Here is a 15,369-nt window from a genome sequence, read left to right on the forward strand (position 1 = left end):
AAGTTGTCTCCTCTAAAGTAGTTTTAATATATAAAGTGCATTAACAGACAAGGTTCCCTTGTGAGAAGGCAGCAGAGGGTATGAAATATAGGACCATACAAGTAACAAATTACCAGAAAATAGCCAATAGCCTGAAAATAGACAGAAACTAGTATGCTGTAGTTGTAAGTAGTATTTAAACAATTCCAATATTGTGTATAGGTTAGGTAATGTCTAAAACCAGGATATAGGTCAAAAATGTATGTATTTATGTGGCCATGCATTAATGTTATAGTGAAATAATCAGCCCAATAGTTATTAAATATGTGTGATTAGAGTATATATGCAGTACACTGTTTAAATACCCCCTGCTCTGTAACCCTAACTCATCCACATTTCCCTGAGGAAGTCACATGCGTACACGAAGCACATTTCTAGATAAATTCCTTGAGGGGTCTAGTTTCTAGATAAATTCCTTGAGGGGTCTAGTACACAAAATAAGGTCGCTTGTGGGGGAGCTCCACGGTTTAGCCACATCAGGGGCTCTGTAAATGTGACATGGTGTCCGCTATCTATTACAGTCAATTTTGCTTTCCGTTAGTCAAATGGCTCTCCTCCTCTTCCGAGCCCTGCCATTAACCCAGACAGTAGTTTTCAACCACATATGGGATATTGCTGTACTTAGGAGAAATTGAATAACAAATTGTATAGTGCATTTTCTCCTGCTACTCTTGTGAAAATTGAAAATTTGGGGCTAAAACAACATTTTTTGGGGAAAAATATATCATATATAATTTTTCTTTTCTCAGCTTAGTGTTTTAAAATTCTGTGAAGCACCTGGGGGTTCAAGGTATTCATCATACATCTAGATAAATTCCTTGAGGGGTCTAGTTTCCAAAATGGGATCACTTATGGGGGTTTCCACTGTTAAGGCATGTAAGAGGCTGTGCATACGCGACATGTTGTCCACTATTGATTCCAGCCAATTCAGTGCTCCATAAGGTAAAAAGTTCTCCTTCTCAGCCTTGCTGTGTGCCCAAACAGTAGTTTTCCCCCCACATACTATATGTGGTATTCCCATACGTAGGAGAAATTATGTTGTGCATTTTTTCCTGTTACCCCTATGAAAATGAAGAAACTGGGGCTAAAGTACAGTTTTTGTGGGAAAAAGTAAAACTTTTAGTTTTTCTTTCCATATTGCTTTAGTTCCTGTGAAGCATCTGATGTCTTAATAAACTTCTTGGATGTGGTTTTGAGCACTTTGAGGGGAGTAATCTAGGAAGGTGTTACTTTGGGGTATTTGCTGTAACATAGCTTTCTCAAAGTCACTTCAAATGTGACGTGGTCCCTAAAAAAATGGTTTTGTAAATGTTTGTTGGAAAAATAAGAAATTGCTAATAAACTTTTAACCCTTCTAACTTCCTAACATAAAAAATATGATTCAGAAATGGTGCTTATGTACAGCAGACATGTGGCAAATATTTTTTCTTAACTATTTTGCATGGTGTAACAATATGGCTTAATGGCATAAAAATTCAAAGTTTGAAAATTGAGACTTTTTTTGAGGCAAATTTTTTATATTTACATAAATAAACGCAAATAATATCGACCAAACTTTTCCACTACTATGAAGTACAACATGTCACGAAAAAACCTCATAAACTGACTCTGGTTAGATTTTAAAAAATGAGGCTTGATCATTAATGTACAAAATGGCTCGGTCCTTAAGGGGTTACTAACCCCTGGCTAAGAAGGTTCAAGTAAAAATAAATGTCTGGAGGAAGGAACTTCACCTTAGATTCATGCACAAAAAGTAAATATCTGCAAAAGCCAGCAATACTGTTGTGGTGGAACTAGTAAAAAAGAGAATCTGTCAGCAGGATTTTGCTGTGATCTGAGAGCAGCATTATGTACACTCATGGCCTAAAGTTTTGAGAATGCTACAAATATTAATTTTTACAAAGTCTACTGCTTAAGTTTTTCTAATGACAATTTGCATATACTCCAGAATGTCATAAAGAGTGATCAGCTTAACAGCAATTACTTGCAAAGTCAATATTGGCTAAGAAAATGAACTTTAACCCCAAAACACATTTCAACATCCTTGCATTCCTGCCTTAAAAGGAGCAGCTAACATTGTTTTAGTGATTGTTCCATTAACACAGGTGTGGGTGTTGATGAGGACAGGGCTGGCGATCAATCAGTCATGATTAAGTAAGAATGAAACCACTGGACACTTTAAAAGGAGGCTGGTGCTTGGTATCATTGTTTCTCTTCAGTTAACCATGGTTATCTCTAACACGTGCAGCCATCATTGCTCTGCACAAAAATGGCCTAACAGGGAAGAGTATTGCAGCTACAAAGATTGCACCTCAGTCAACAATCTATTGCATCATCAAGAACTTCAAGGAGAGAGCTTCCATTGTTGCCAAAAAGGCTCCAGGGCGCCCAAGAAGAACCAACAAACGCCAGGACCGTATCTTAAAACTGTTTCAGCTGCGGGATCGGACTACCAGCAGTGCCGAGCTAGCTCAGCAATGGCAGCAGGCTGGTGTGAGTGCTTCTGCACGCACTGTGAGGCGGAGACTCTTTGAGCAAGGCCTGGTTTCAAGGAGGGCAACAAAGAAGCCCTTCTCTCCAGAAAAAACATCAGGGACCGACTGATATTCTGCAAAAGGTACAGGGAGTGGACTGCTGAGGACTGGGGTAAAGTCATTTTTTCAGATGAATCCCCTTTTCGATTGTTTGGGACATCTGGAAAACAGCTTATTAGGAGAAGAAGAGGTGAGCGATACCACCAGTCTTGTCTCATGCCAACTGTTAAGCATCCTGAAACGATACATGTGTTGCTTCTCAGCCAAGGGAATCGGCTCACTCACAGTATTGCCTAAAAACACAGCCATGAATAAAGAATGGTACCAGAATGTCCTCCAAGAGCAACTTCTCCCAACTGTCCAAGAGCAGTTTGGCGCCCAACAATGCCTTTTCCAGCATGATGGAGCACCTTGCCATAAAGCAAAGGTGATCACTAAATGGCTCATGGAACAAAACATAGAGATTTTGGGTCCATGGCCTGGAAACTCCTCAGATCTTAATCCCATTGAGAACTTGTGGGAAATCATCAAGAGACGGGTGGACAAACAAAAACCAACAAATTCTGGCAAAATGCAAGCATTTCTTATGCAAGATTGGACAGCTATCAGTCAGGATTTGGTCCAGAAGTTGATTGAAAGCATGCCAGGGAGAATTGCAGAGGTCCTGAAGAAGAAGGGTCAACACTGCAAATATTGACTTGCTGCATTAACTCATTCTAACTGTCAATATAACCTTTTGGTACTCATAATATGATTGCAATTATATTTCTGTATGTGATGTAAACATCAGACAAACAGAATTAAAAACCAGAGGGCAACAGATCATGTGAAAATATAATTTTGGTGTCATTCTCAAAACTTTTGGCCATGACTGTAGGTGAAGAAAGCCTGATTCCATCGATTTGTCCCTTATCGGACGGCTTTCTGTAGGTGCTGATAGAATCCTGGTTTGTCTGATGTAGATGTAGCAGAGCTAAGTCTTCTTTTCTGTGTATAACCCCCCACACTCCTTACCGGCAGCTTCCTGGGTACACTGTGAATCTACTTTCACATGTCCAGTAATCATCCATTACAATGGATCCAGCAGCAATCTGTTGACAATAATGTTCTGCTTACACAATATTTTTGTCTGGCTAAAAAAAATAATTTCAACTCGATCCGTTTTTTTTAACATTGAAGTCTAGGGAAAACGGATCTGTTAAATATCCACCAATTTTCTTCCATTTGAAACTGATCAATGTAAGAAAAAAACGGATTTGTTTCCAATGAAAGAAAAGTAATTGCCACTTTTACAACAAGGTGAACAATGTAAAAAAAAACATCTAGTAAATTTCTTTCTTCTTGATTCTGCCTCACAAAAAGTGGAATAAAAAGCGATCAAAACTATAATGTAGGCCAAAATGGTGCCAATAAAAACTCCAACTCATCCCGCAAAAAACCAAGCCCTCACATGACTCTAATGACAGAAAAATAAAAATTTGTAGTCTTCAAAATTCAGTGATGCAAAAAACCCTTTATTTTGTAAAAAAAGGATTTTTAGCGTCATAGTAGCTGAACCTAAAACAACTATATAAATCTGGTATTGCTGTAATTGTACTGACTGGAGGAATATAGCTGCCTAATCACTTATAACGCAGGGTGAAAGACATAAAAAATTAATAAATAAAGCCAACTCTTCAATGTAGCGCCCCTGAACCCAACAGGGCACTACAAGGTACTGCATCCTGTCAAAGATGCAGGGCCTACCCCCAGGGACCTGGAAGACCAGTGCCGGTAATAGCAATACACACTATAATCCCAGTTTTTCCCATTCCCAAGTACTGGTGAAAAACTAGAATTGGAACCAATGGATGGCCACCCGGTGGTGGAGCCGACCCAGTCCACTAGATGACAACCAGGAGGTAGGGAACGGACAGTTAGACATTTAGTAAGTGCTAGTGAGAGGATACAGATGTAACTGCTCTGACATGGGAGTGTAACGGTGACCTGAGTGTGTGGTTGCCGGCGAAGTACGGTGAAGTACTCCCGGAACCAGAGTACCAATGGGGAACAGAGTCCTAGGTCAGGCAAACGCTCCAGGAAGACCTGATAAAATCTGCACAGTGAGGGGACCATCCAGGACCTCACTGACCTTAGAAATTTGGGTGCACCAGCAGTAATGGGAGAACCAGGGACCGGAACGGAAAACCGATCCTACAGGGTTTACACTGCCCGTCGTATGGACCAGAGACTGAGAGTCAAACAGGAGGGGACCCCCAGATGCTCCAAGCCATGGGGGCCCACCAACTTGAGAAACGTGCAGGGGAAAGAAACCAACAGGTCATCAACCCGGCACTGGGACTAAGGGAACCAGAGGTGAATACCAGCTTTCCTTCAGGTACCAGTTACCAGCTACTGTGAGTAAAGAGAACCAGTTACACAGTAACCCCTTGTGTGCCTACCTTCTTTCCACGCCTAACTCTATCATCTACCCCCTGGGGCCCCGGGCCTACTTATGGAGGGCCCAACATCCAGGCTGTTGTCAACATCAGTCCCAGCGGAGAGACTGTGCAGCGATGGTTCCATCACCATAACCGCAACACGCAAGTGGCGTCACGACATAAAGTTTATTAACAATTCCCCTGTATATAATCCCCTTTTAAAGCGACCCCCAGGGTCACGGAACTAGGCAATGGCCACCAAGTGACACATCCCAGTAGTACATCGCCTGTGACCGAGTACCCCATAGCCCAGGGGCGTCACATTCAACTGCTAATGATTTGTTCATTCTGCCTCCCAGAGATCACAGTACGGCGTGGCTAATATTCATCTTGCGCGCTACATGCTTCAGACAATATTCCCAATGGAAAATTCCCTGTAATGAGGCAGAGGGAGTCATTCTGATCTCCCATCTGACTGGTGGTTTGGCAGTGTCCATGTTTTTATGCCTCTTTTCAGACATGCACAAAAGCACAGTCATCAACACTTTTGTTCAACTTTGAGAAGATGGACACCACTGAACAGAGGCCAAACTGAGTCCGGAGTAACTCTACTGCCTCAATATAGTGATAGGATCCGTCAGGGATTTCACCTGAATCATGTATTTCAAAGATGTAGATGGAAACCCTTATGTAAGTACCCAGCATAGAGGACAGGATCAATGTGAATTCATCCAAAATGTTCTGTACCCGAAATTGCCAAAAAATAGCATTCAACTCAACCCACAGAAAAACAAGTCCCCACTTAGGTCCATCTTCTGTTAAAGGAAACATAGGGGTCTTCCACGTTAGTGGTAACACAAAGGCTCTGGAAAACGCTATGGCTCCCATCCTCAACATTCACTGTGTTTGACACCATGGGTGTTTTTCCAGAGACTAAATTGTCACTACACCCATAGATTAATTCCCACAGAGGTGTAATATCCAAAATGTGGTCACTTGAGGGGATTTACTCTGTTCTGGCACTTAAGGGATCTGCAAATGGAGTCCGCAAACCATTCCAGCCAAATCTGCTCTTGATATACGCTCTTTCCTTTGCACTGTGCCTGAAAACTTGTTTCCAACTACATATGGGATATTACCGTACTCAAGAGAAATTGCCCAACAAATTGTATGGTGCCTTTCCTCTTGTTACCTCTGTAAAAATGCAAATTTTGGGGCTAAACCAACATTTTTGGGAAAAATATAATTTTTTCTTTTCTCGGCTCAACGTTATAAAATTCTGTGAAGCACCTGGGGGTTCAAGGTGCTCATCAAATGTCTAGATAAATTACTAGAGGGGTCTAGTTTCCAAAATGTGGTCACGCCTCTGTTTAGGTACATCAGGGATTCTCCAAATGCGATATGGTGTCTGCTAGCTACACTCCCTGACAGAAGTTCTGTCGCTTATCCATGTTATGTAAATAAAAGCTTATAACTTAACTTTAAATTCATCCATTGGTTTTATAAATTACTCTTTTGAAAGCTGAAACCCTCCTAAATTTGGTTTAAGTTATGAACATAAAGTTGCTGCAAAGCTGAAATATTGATCATTTAATGAACACAGAAAGGTCAGATTTTGGCAAGACAAAAGTTTTGTTGCCTTGTCATATAAAAGGCAATTAAAAAACAAGTGGCATTTGCCAAGTCCCACAGCCTGCTAAACAGATGGACCCTGGAAAAGTGGCAGAAGGTGAATTTCTCTGATGAATCTTCAGTTGAATTACACAACAGCCGCCGCGAATACTGCAGGAGAACTACTGGAGCCCATATGGATCCAAAATACACCCAGAAAACAGTTATATTTGGTGGTGGAAAGATCATAGTCTGGGGTTACATTCAGTATAGGGGTGTGCAAAACATTTGCAAGGTGGAAAGAAATATCAATAGCCTAAAATATCAAGATGTATTAGCTACCTTTTACATTCCCAATCATAAAAGGGGTCAAATTCTGCAGCAGGATGGTGCTCCATCTCATATATCCATCTCTACAACAAAGTTTCTCCTGGCAAAGAAGATCAAGGTGCTCAAGGACTGGCCAGCCCAGTCACCAGACATGAACATCATTGAGCATGTTTGGGGTAGGATGAAAGAGGAAGCTTGGAAGACAAAACCAAAGAATCTAGATGAACTCTAGGAGGCATGTAAGACTGCATTCTTTGTTATTCCTGATGACTTCATCAATAAATTGTATGAATCATTGTTGAACCGCATGGATGCAGTCCTTCAAGCTCATGGAAGTCCCACAAAATATTAAATATGGCTCTAATAGCACCACAACTTAATTCACCAATGTTATGCAACATATCTTTGTATTAGAAGTTAATTATTTGTTTGAATTTTACTTTACTTTCTGTGGACGACAAAACTTTTGTCTTGACAAAATCTGACCCTCGTGTGTTCATTAAATGATCAATATTTCAGCTTTGCAGCAACTTTATTTTCATAACCTAAACCAAATTTGGGAGGGTTTCAGCTTTCAAAAGAGTAATTTATAAAACCAATGGATGAATTTAAAGTCAGGTTATAAGATTTTATTTACATAACATGGATAAGCGACAGAACTTCTGTCAGGGAGTGTAACCCAGACAATTTTGTGCTCTAAAATTCAAATGGCGCTTCTTCCCTTCCTTACCCTGCTGTGCAACCAAACAGTAGATTTTTACCACATATGGGGTATCGGCGTACTCTGAAGCTACTGCACAACAAATAGTACTTTGCATTTTCACTTGTTACCCTTGTGAAAATGCAAAATTTGGGCCTAAAGTAACATTTTTGTGGGAAAAAATAACATTTTCATTTTTTCTTTCTATATTGCTTTAATTCCTTTAAAGACAGGTGTCAGGTCCCACACCATGACATGATATGTACATCATGGCTTTGAACTGTCACTGCATCACTGCATATAAACACACAGTGACAGTTTTGTGCCGACAGCGTTCACTGGAAGCTAACAATATTTGCAAAAGTGGAAAACTGGACCAACACCAGTTGGCATAAGTGTAATGTATAGGTGCTAATTCACATTGTGGCCATTAACAAACAAAACCTAAAATAATAACAATGAGCCAATACCCTGCAGTAAGTAAAAAAATAAATCGTAGTTATACTTGTAACCAGTGGCGTAACTAGAGTTTGATAGGCCCCGGTGCAGAGTTCGGACCTGGCCCCCCCCACTCCCCATACACCAACACTTGGGGTACGGGACAATGACACTGACACTTGGGGTACGGGATACTGACGCTGACACTTGGCTCTTACCCTCAGCACCCAGATTTCCCATTATCTGAAATCCCTCTATCAGCACCCAGCTTTTCTATGTTCTGATATCCATCTTGTCCTCGGCACCCAGCTTCCTCATGCTCTGCTATACATTTTCCCTCAGCAACCAGCTTTCCCATATCAGAGCATAGGAGAGCTGGGTTGTGATAGATGTATAGAAGAGCATGGGAAAGCTGGGTGCTGAGGGAAAGAGCCCTTTTCCCTCAGCACAAAACTTCCCACCTCTCTAAGCTTATTGCAAGCCGGCTTCAGAAAATTCTCGTTAATTTGATCCACTTGGATCAGGTGGGGTTTATTAAAGACAGGCAGTCATCTGATGCGACGTGTAAAATTTTAAACCTGGTGGATCTGGTTGAGAAAAATCGGGAGCCTTCTCTGCTGCTTTCATTGGATGCAGAGAAGGCTTTCGATAGGATCCACTGGGATTACATGATAGCAACCTTGAAAAAATTCGGATTTAATGGTCAGATATTAAAATTAATATTAGAAATGTATTTCCAACCCACTGCAAAAATCTACGTCAGTAACTTCCTCTCTAGAAATATCCCTATAAGCAATGGAACCAGACAGGGCTGCCCACTCTCTCCTTTATTATTTGCCATAATGATGGAACCCCTAGCTGAAAAAATTAGAGTAAGAGAAAATATAAAATTATTTGCTTGGATCTGCACTCTCCCCATTTGGCACAGGTGATTCTAATCAGCAGGAGACTGCAAGAGGGGTCAGCCTTCTTTTTGCTCCCAGTTCACATTTGGGAGCCAGTGGGAGGTGAGTGCACAGCTCCTCTCACTGTGTGCTGGTGCTGTGTGGTGGCTGCTGTTGTGGTGGTGTGGTGTTGGTGGGGTGGCGCGGCCTGGAGCCTTGGGGGCTTTGCCTTGCAGCATGGGTGCTGTGAGGCACCAGGTCGCCCGCCCTGTTGGCGCTTTGTCGCTACGGCGGTGGTCAGTGCACGGTGCCGCACAAAAAGGTCAGGTTAGGGACCCACTCAAGAGGTTTGCCGTGACGTGGCAGTGGGCTTAATACAATCTGATCAGAATGGTAACAAAAGAACCTCATGTTCTATTTAATTTTTTGCCTAGCGGCTTTAGATCATTGTATTTTTGGGATGTGCGATCCATGTCTTTTTCTTCATAGTATGGTATTTATATCAGTCTATCCCCTTCTTTTTTTGCTTGGATCTGCACTCTCCCCATTTGGCACAGGTGATTTTAATCAGCAGGAGACTGCAAGAGGGGTCAGCCTTCTTTTTGCTCCCAGTTCACATTTGGGAGCCAGTGGGAGGTGAGTGCACAGCTCCTCTCACTGTGTGCTGGTGCTGTGTGGTGGCTGCTGTTGTGGTGGTGTGGTGTCGGTGGGGTGGCGCGGCCTGGAGCCTTGGGGGCTTTGCCTTGCAGCATGGGTGCTGTGAGGCACCAGGTCGCCCGCCCTGTTGGCGCTTTGTCGCTACGGCGGTGGTCAGTGCACGGTGCCGCACAAAAAGGTCAGGTTAGGGACCCACTCAAGAGGTTTGCCGTGACGTGGCAGTGGGCTTAATACAATCTGATCAGAATGGTAACAAAAGAACCTCATGTTCTATTTAATTTTTTGCCTAGCGGCTTTAGATCATTGTATTTTTGGGATGTGCGATCCATGTCTTTTTCTTCATAGTATGGTATTTATATCAGTCTATCCCCTTCTTTTTTTGCTTGGATCTGCACTCTCCCCATTTGGCACAGGTGATTTTAATCAGCAGGAGACTGCAAGAGGGGTCAGCCTTCTTTTTGCTCCCAGTTCACATTTGGGAGCCAGTGGGAGGTGAGTACACAGCTCCTCTCACTGTGTGCTGGTGCTGTGTGGTGGCTGCTGTTGTGGTGGTGTGGTGTCGGTGGGGTGGCGCGGCCTGGAGCCTTGGGGGCTTTGCCTTGCAGCATGGGTGCTGTGAGGCACCAGGTCGCCCGCCCTGTTGGCGCTTTGTCGCTACGGCGGTGGTCAGTGCACGGTGCCGCACAAAAAGGTCAGGTTAGGGACCCACTCAAGAGGTTTGCCGTGACGTGGCAGTGGGCTTAATACAATCTGATCAGAATGGTAACAAAAGAACCTCATGTTCTATTTAATTTTTTGCCTAGCGGCTTTAGATCATTGTATTTTTGGGATGTGCGATCCATGTCTTTTTCTTCATAGTATGGTATTTATATCAGTCTATCCCCTTCTTTTTTTGCTTGGATCTGCACTCTCCCCATTTGGCACAGGTGATTTTAATCAGCAGGAGACTGCAAGAGGGGTCAGCCTTCTTTTTGCTCCCAGTTCACATTTGGGAGCCAGTGGGAGGTGAGTGCACAGCTCCTCTCACTGTGTGCTGGTGCTGTGTGGTGGCTGCTGTTGTGGTGGTGTGGTGTCGGTGGGGTGGCGCGGCCTGGAGCCTTGGGGGCTTTGCCTTGCAGCATGGGTGCTGTGAGGCACCAGGTCGCCCGCCCTGTTGGCGCTTTGTCGCTACGGCGGTGGTCAGTGCACGGTGCCGCACAAAAAGGTCAGGTTAGGGACCCACTCAAGAGGTTTGCCGTGACGTGGCAGTGGGCTTAATACAATCTGATCAGAATGGTAACAAAAGAACCTCATGTTCTATTTAATTTTTTGCCTAGCGGCTTTAGATCATTGTATTTTTGGGATGTGCGATCCATGTCTTTTTCTTCATAGTATGGTATTTATATCAGTCTATCCCCTTCTTTTTTTGCTTGGATCTGCACTCTCCCCATTTGGCACAGGTGATTTTAATCAGCAGGAGACTGCAAGAGGGGTCAGCCTTCTTTTTGCTCCCAGTTCACATTTGGGAGCCAGTGGGAGGTGAGTGCACAGCTCCTCTCACTGTGTGCTGGTGCTGTGTGGTGGCTGCTGTTGTGGTGGTGTGGTGTCGGCGGGGTGGCGCGGCCTGGAGCCTTGGGGGCTTTGCCTTGCAGCATGGGTGCTGTGAGGCACCAGGTCGCCCGCCCTGTTGGCGCTTTGTCGCTACGGCGGTGGTCAGTGCACGGTGCCGCACAAAAAGGTCAGGTTAGGGACCCACTCAAGAGGTTTGCCGTGACGTGGCAGTGGGCTTAATACAATCTGATCAGAATGGTAACAAAAGAACCTCATGTTCTATTTAATTTTTTGCCTAGCGGCTTTAGATCATTGTATTTTTGGGATGTGCGATCCATGTCTTTTTCTTCATAGTATGGTATTTATATCAGTCTATCCCCTTCTTTTTTTGCTTGGATCTGCACTCTCCCCATTTGGCACAGGTGATTTTAATCAGCAGGAGACTGCAAGAGGGGTCAGCCTTCTTTTTGCTCCCAGTTCACATTTGGGAGCCAGTGGGAGGTGAGTGCACAGCTCCTCTCACTGTGTGCTGGTGCTGTGTGGTGGCTGCTGTTGTGGTGGTGTGGTGTTGGTGGGGTGGCGCGGCCTGGAGCCTTGGGGGCTTTGCCTTGCAGCATGGGTGCTGTGAGGCACCAGGTCGCCCGCCCTGTTGGCGCTTTGTCGCTACGGCGGTGGTCAGTGCACGGTGCCGCACAAAAAGGTCAGGTTAGGGACCCACTCAAGAGGTTTGCCGTGACGTGGCAGTGGGCTTAATACAATCTGATCAGAATGGTAACAAAAGAACCTCATGTTCTATTTAATTTTTTGCCTAGCGGCTTTAGATCATTGTATTTTTGGGATGTGCGATCCATGTCTTTTTCTTCATAGTATGGAAAATATAAAAGGTATTTCCACAAATCACAAACAGTATAAAATCACACCAAATGCTGTTGATGTAATTCTTAGTGCAACCGACCCACTAGAGTCACTTAGAAATGCAATTAATATTCTGGATGATTTCTCAGCTGTATCATATTATAAAATCCATTATTCTAAGTCCCAAATTTTGGGTTATAACATAGCCCCTGATTTAAAAGAATGTATTCAGAAGGAATTTGCCTTCAAGTGGGAAACTGAAAAATTGAAATATTTAGGGATATACATTACAAACCCAACCAAAAAAATTGTATCTATGAATATTACCCCATTATTAAACAACATACAAAATGAATTGAAGAATTTAAAGATGACTGAAGTTTCACGGATGGGAAAGGTCATATCATATAAATCTATGATTTTGCCGAAAATTCTATACCTATTCCGATGTTTAACAACAATTCCTAAGCCCTGGATCCAGAAACTACAATCTCAGTTATCACTATTCATCTGGCAAAATAAGAAACCTAGAATTTCCCAAAAAATCTTATGTAAACATAAGAGGAATGGAGGCCTAGGTTTACCGAATATTTACGCTTATTATTAACTAGTCTCATTAAACAGACCCAAAATAGTCTAATTACAGAATTTAAAAATAGTTGGGTACATATAGAAAAACATTATAATCGAAACATTCCCAAATCAGATATCATTTTGGCCCAACTTTTAAACACACAAAAAACATTAACTAAATATGAAACAAGTAAAGCAGAACTATGGGCATGGAAATCCCTATTAAAACATTGATGAAAGATAATGTCCTTTTGGAGGATATTAAATGTTGCCCAATTGAAACAATACAAGTTCTGAGTCCCAAAATGAACATAATAAAATGGAAACAATACAACATAAACAATTTTCTCGACCTAATAGAAAATAACAAAATCTTGTCCTTCAAAAATATACAAAGTAAATTCAACATCCCAAATAAGGAGAAAAAATTTTAGTACCGTATAGAAAATTTTCTTACAAACAAAAAACCTAGATTTCAGCTTCCTAAACCTATAATAAATTTATTGAATAATCCACTAAGCCAAATTATTTGGAAAACCAGTAATATATATTCCTTACTAAATGAAGATTATGAATTTGAGAAAAAGCTAAACCTAAATAATTGGGAGAAAGATTTGCACAAGGAATTTCCTATAAGTACATGGAAACAAGCTCTGGAAACAACTTATGCAACTGCAACCTGTGCTTCTCTTCAGGAGACATATTATAAAGTGTATTCCAAATAGTACTATACAATTCTAAAGTTGTGCAAGTTTTCTGCTGAAAACTCACCACTATGTTGGAGAGGTTGCGGGAAAAATGGATCCTTTATCCACATTTTCTGGGGATGTCCTTTACTTAACCCCTTAACGACCCATGACGTACTGGGTACGTCATGGATCGTGTGCGGTTAAACCCCGCCCCCTGCCGTGGGCAGGCCGCTGCGATCTGCGCACATATCAGCTGTTTTCAACAGCTGATATGTGTGCCTGCTAGTCGCGGGTGGAATCGCTTCCACCCGCGACTATTAAAAGCCTATATCTCGCTGTGAAAATCTGGCAGCGAGATATATATGTGTGCCGCCATTATCCTGACTTACCCCGCCCCCATCGGAAGTAACGTGACATGATCACGTAACTTCTGGTGGTTGCCATGGTAGCACAGGGTCATGTGATGACGCCTGTAGTTAACATGAGTCATTTGCTCTCAATGCCAAAATACAGCCAGCATTGAAAGTAAAGCAGCATATCTGCAGATCTTAGCTCTGTAGCTGTGATCTGGAGATATGGCAGAGCGATCAGATTGATGATCATTATAACCCCCTAGGGGTACTAGTAAAGTAAAAAAAAAAAAGTAAAAAAAGTTTTAAAAAATTAAACAAAAAACCAAAAACCTAAAAGTTTAAATCACCCCCCTTTCACCCCATTGAAAATTAAAGGGTTAAAAATATTAAAAAATATACACATATTTGGTATTGTCACATTCAGAAATGCCCGATCTATCAAAATTTAAAATCATTTAATCTGATTGGTAAATGGCATAGCAGCAAAATAATTCCAAACGCCAAAATTACGTTTTTTGGTCGCCGCACATTTTGTGCAAAATGCAATAAGAGGCGATCAAAAAGTAGCATCTGCACAAAAATGGTACAGTTAAAAACGTCAGCTCGAGACGCAAAAAATAAGCCATCACTGAGCCATAGATCCTGAAAAATGAGAACGCTATGAGTTTCGGAATATGGCGCAAAACGTGCACCCCTTTTTTTGGATACGCTTGTGAATTTTTTTAACCCCTTAGATAAAAATAAACCTATACATATTTCGTGTCTACAAACTCGCACCAACCTGAGCAATCACACTGACACATAAGTGTTACTATATAGTTAACACAGTGAATAAAATATCCCAAAAACTATTGTGTGATCACACTTTTTTTTGCAATTTTTCCGCACTTTGAATTTTTTTTGCCGTTTTCCAGTACACTATATGGCAAAACTTATGGTTTCATTTAAAACTACAACTCGTCCCACAAAAAAACAAGCCCTTATATGGCACGAAAAATACAAGAAAAAATATAGATACATTGCCTGTCACATTTTCTTAGTTATTAAGAATTTATTAGCAGCCAACTGGAGAGAAGAAAGAATCCCATCTATTTCAGAAGTTACGGACAGGGTTTCAGCTCATAATTTATATGAGTACATTATTGCGTTAAAAGAAAAAACCTATCAAAGATATAAAATAAGATGGTCTCTTTGGTCCCAGAAATACATGCCAAACCTTGTTTTGAGTTAGTTCCTTGAAATTCTCTAAATTAATAGAAATGTAATATCTTATTTCCGAATGTGTTTATATACTGTGCTAAATGAATATGAGTTTATAATCTTGCTTGACTTTGAAACTTAACAAATTGTCTCAACGTCTTCCTCCTTCCCTTTCTCCTCCCCCTTTATATTCCCTAACTCCTTCCATTCCCACCTCCCCTCCAATACCCCTTCTCCATCCACTTTTAGCCTACCCTTTCTTCCCTTCCTCTTCCCCTTCTTTGTTCTTTCAACAATATTTTTAAGAATGCATTTTAAATACTTCAATTACCCCCTCCCCTGTTATTGTAAACCCCTTAAAATGTAATAAAGTATACAAAACGTTCCCATCCCATGCTTGTATCTTTGTCCCCCCTTGTATATAGTATAATACTATAATGGCCCCCACATAGCCTTCCATATTGTATAAAGGGTCCCACATAAACCTTCATATATTAGAATGCAATTCCTTAGTCCTCCATGTATTATAATGCATTTCCCATAGTCATCCATGCAT

This window comes from Anomaloglossus baeobatrachus, chromosome 1 (genome assembly GCF_048569485.1).
Source record: "Anomaloglossus baeobatrachus isolate aAnoBae1 chromosome 1, aAnoBae1.hap1, whole genome shotgun sequence".
NCBI classification, from domain to species: domain Eukaryota; kingdom Metazoa; phylum Chordata; class Amphibia; order Anura; family Aromobatidae; genus Anomaloglossus; species Anomaloglossus baeobatrachus.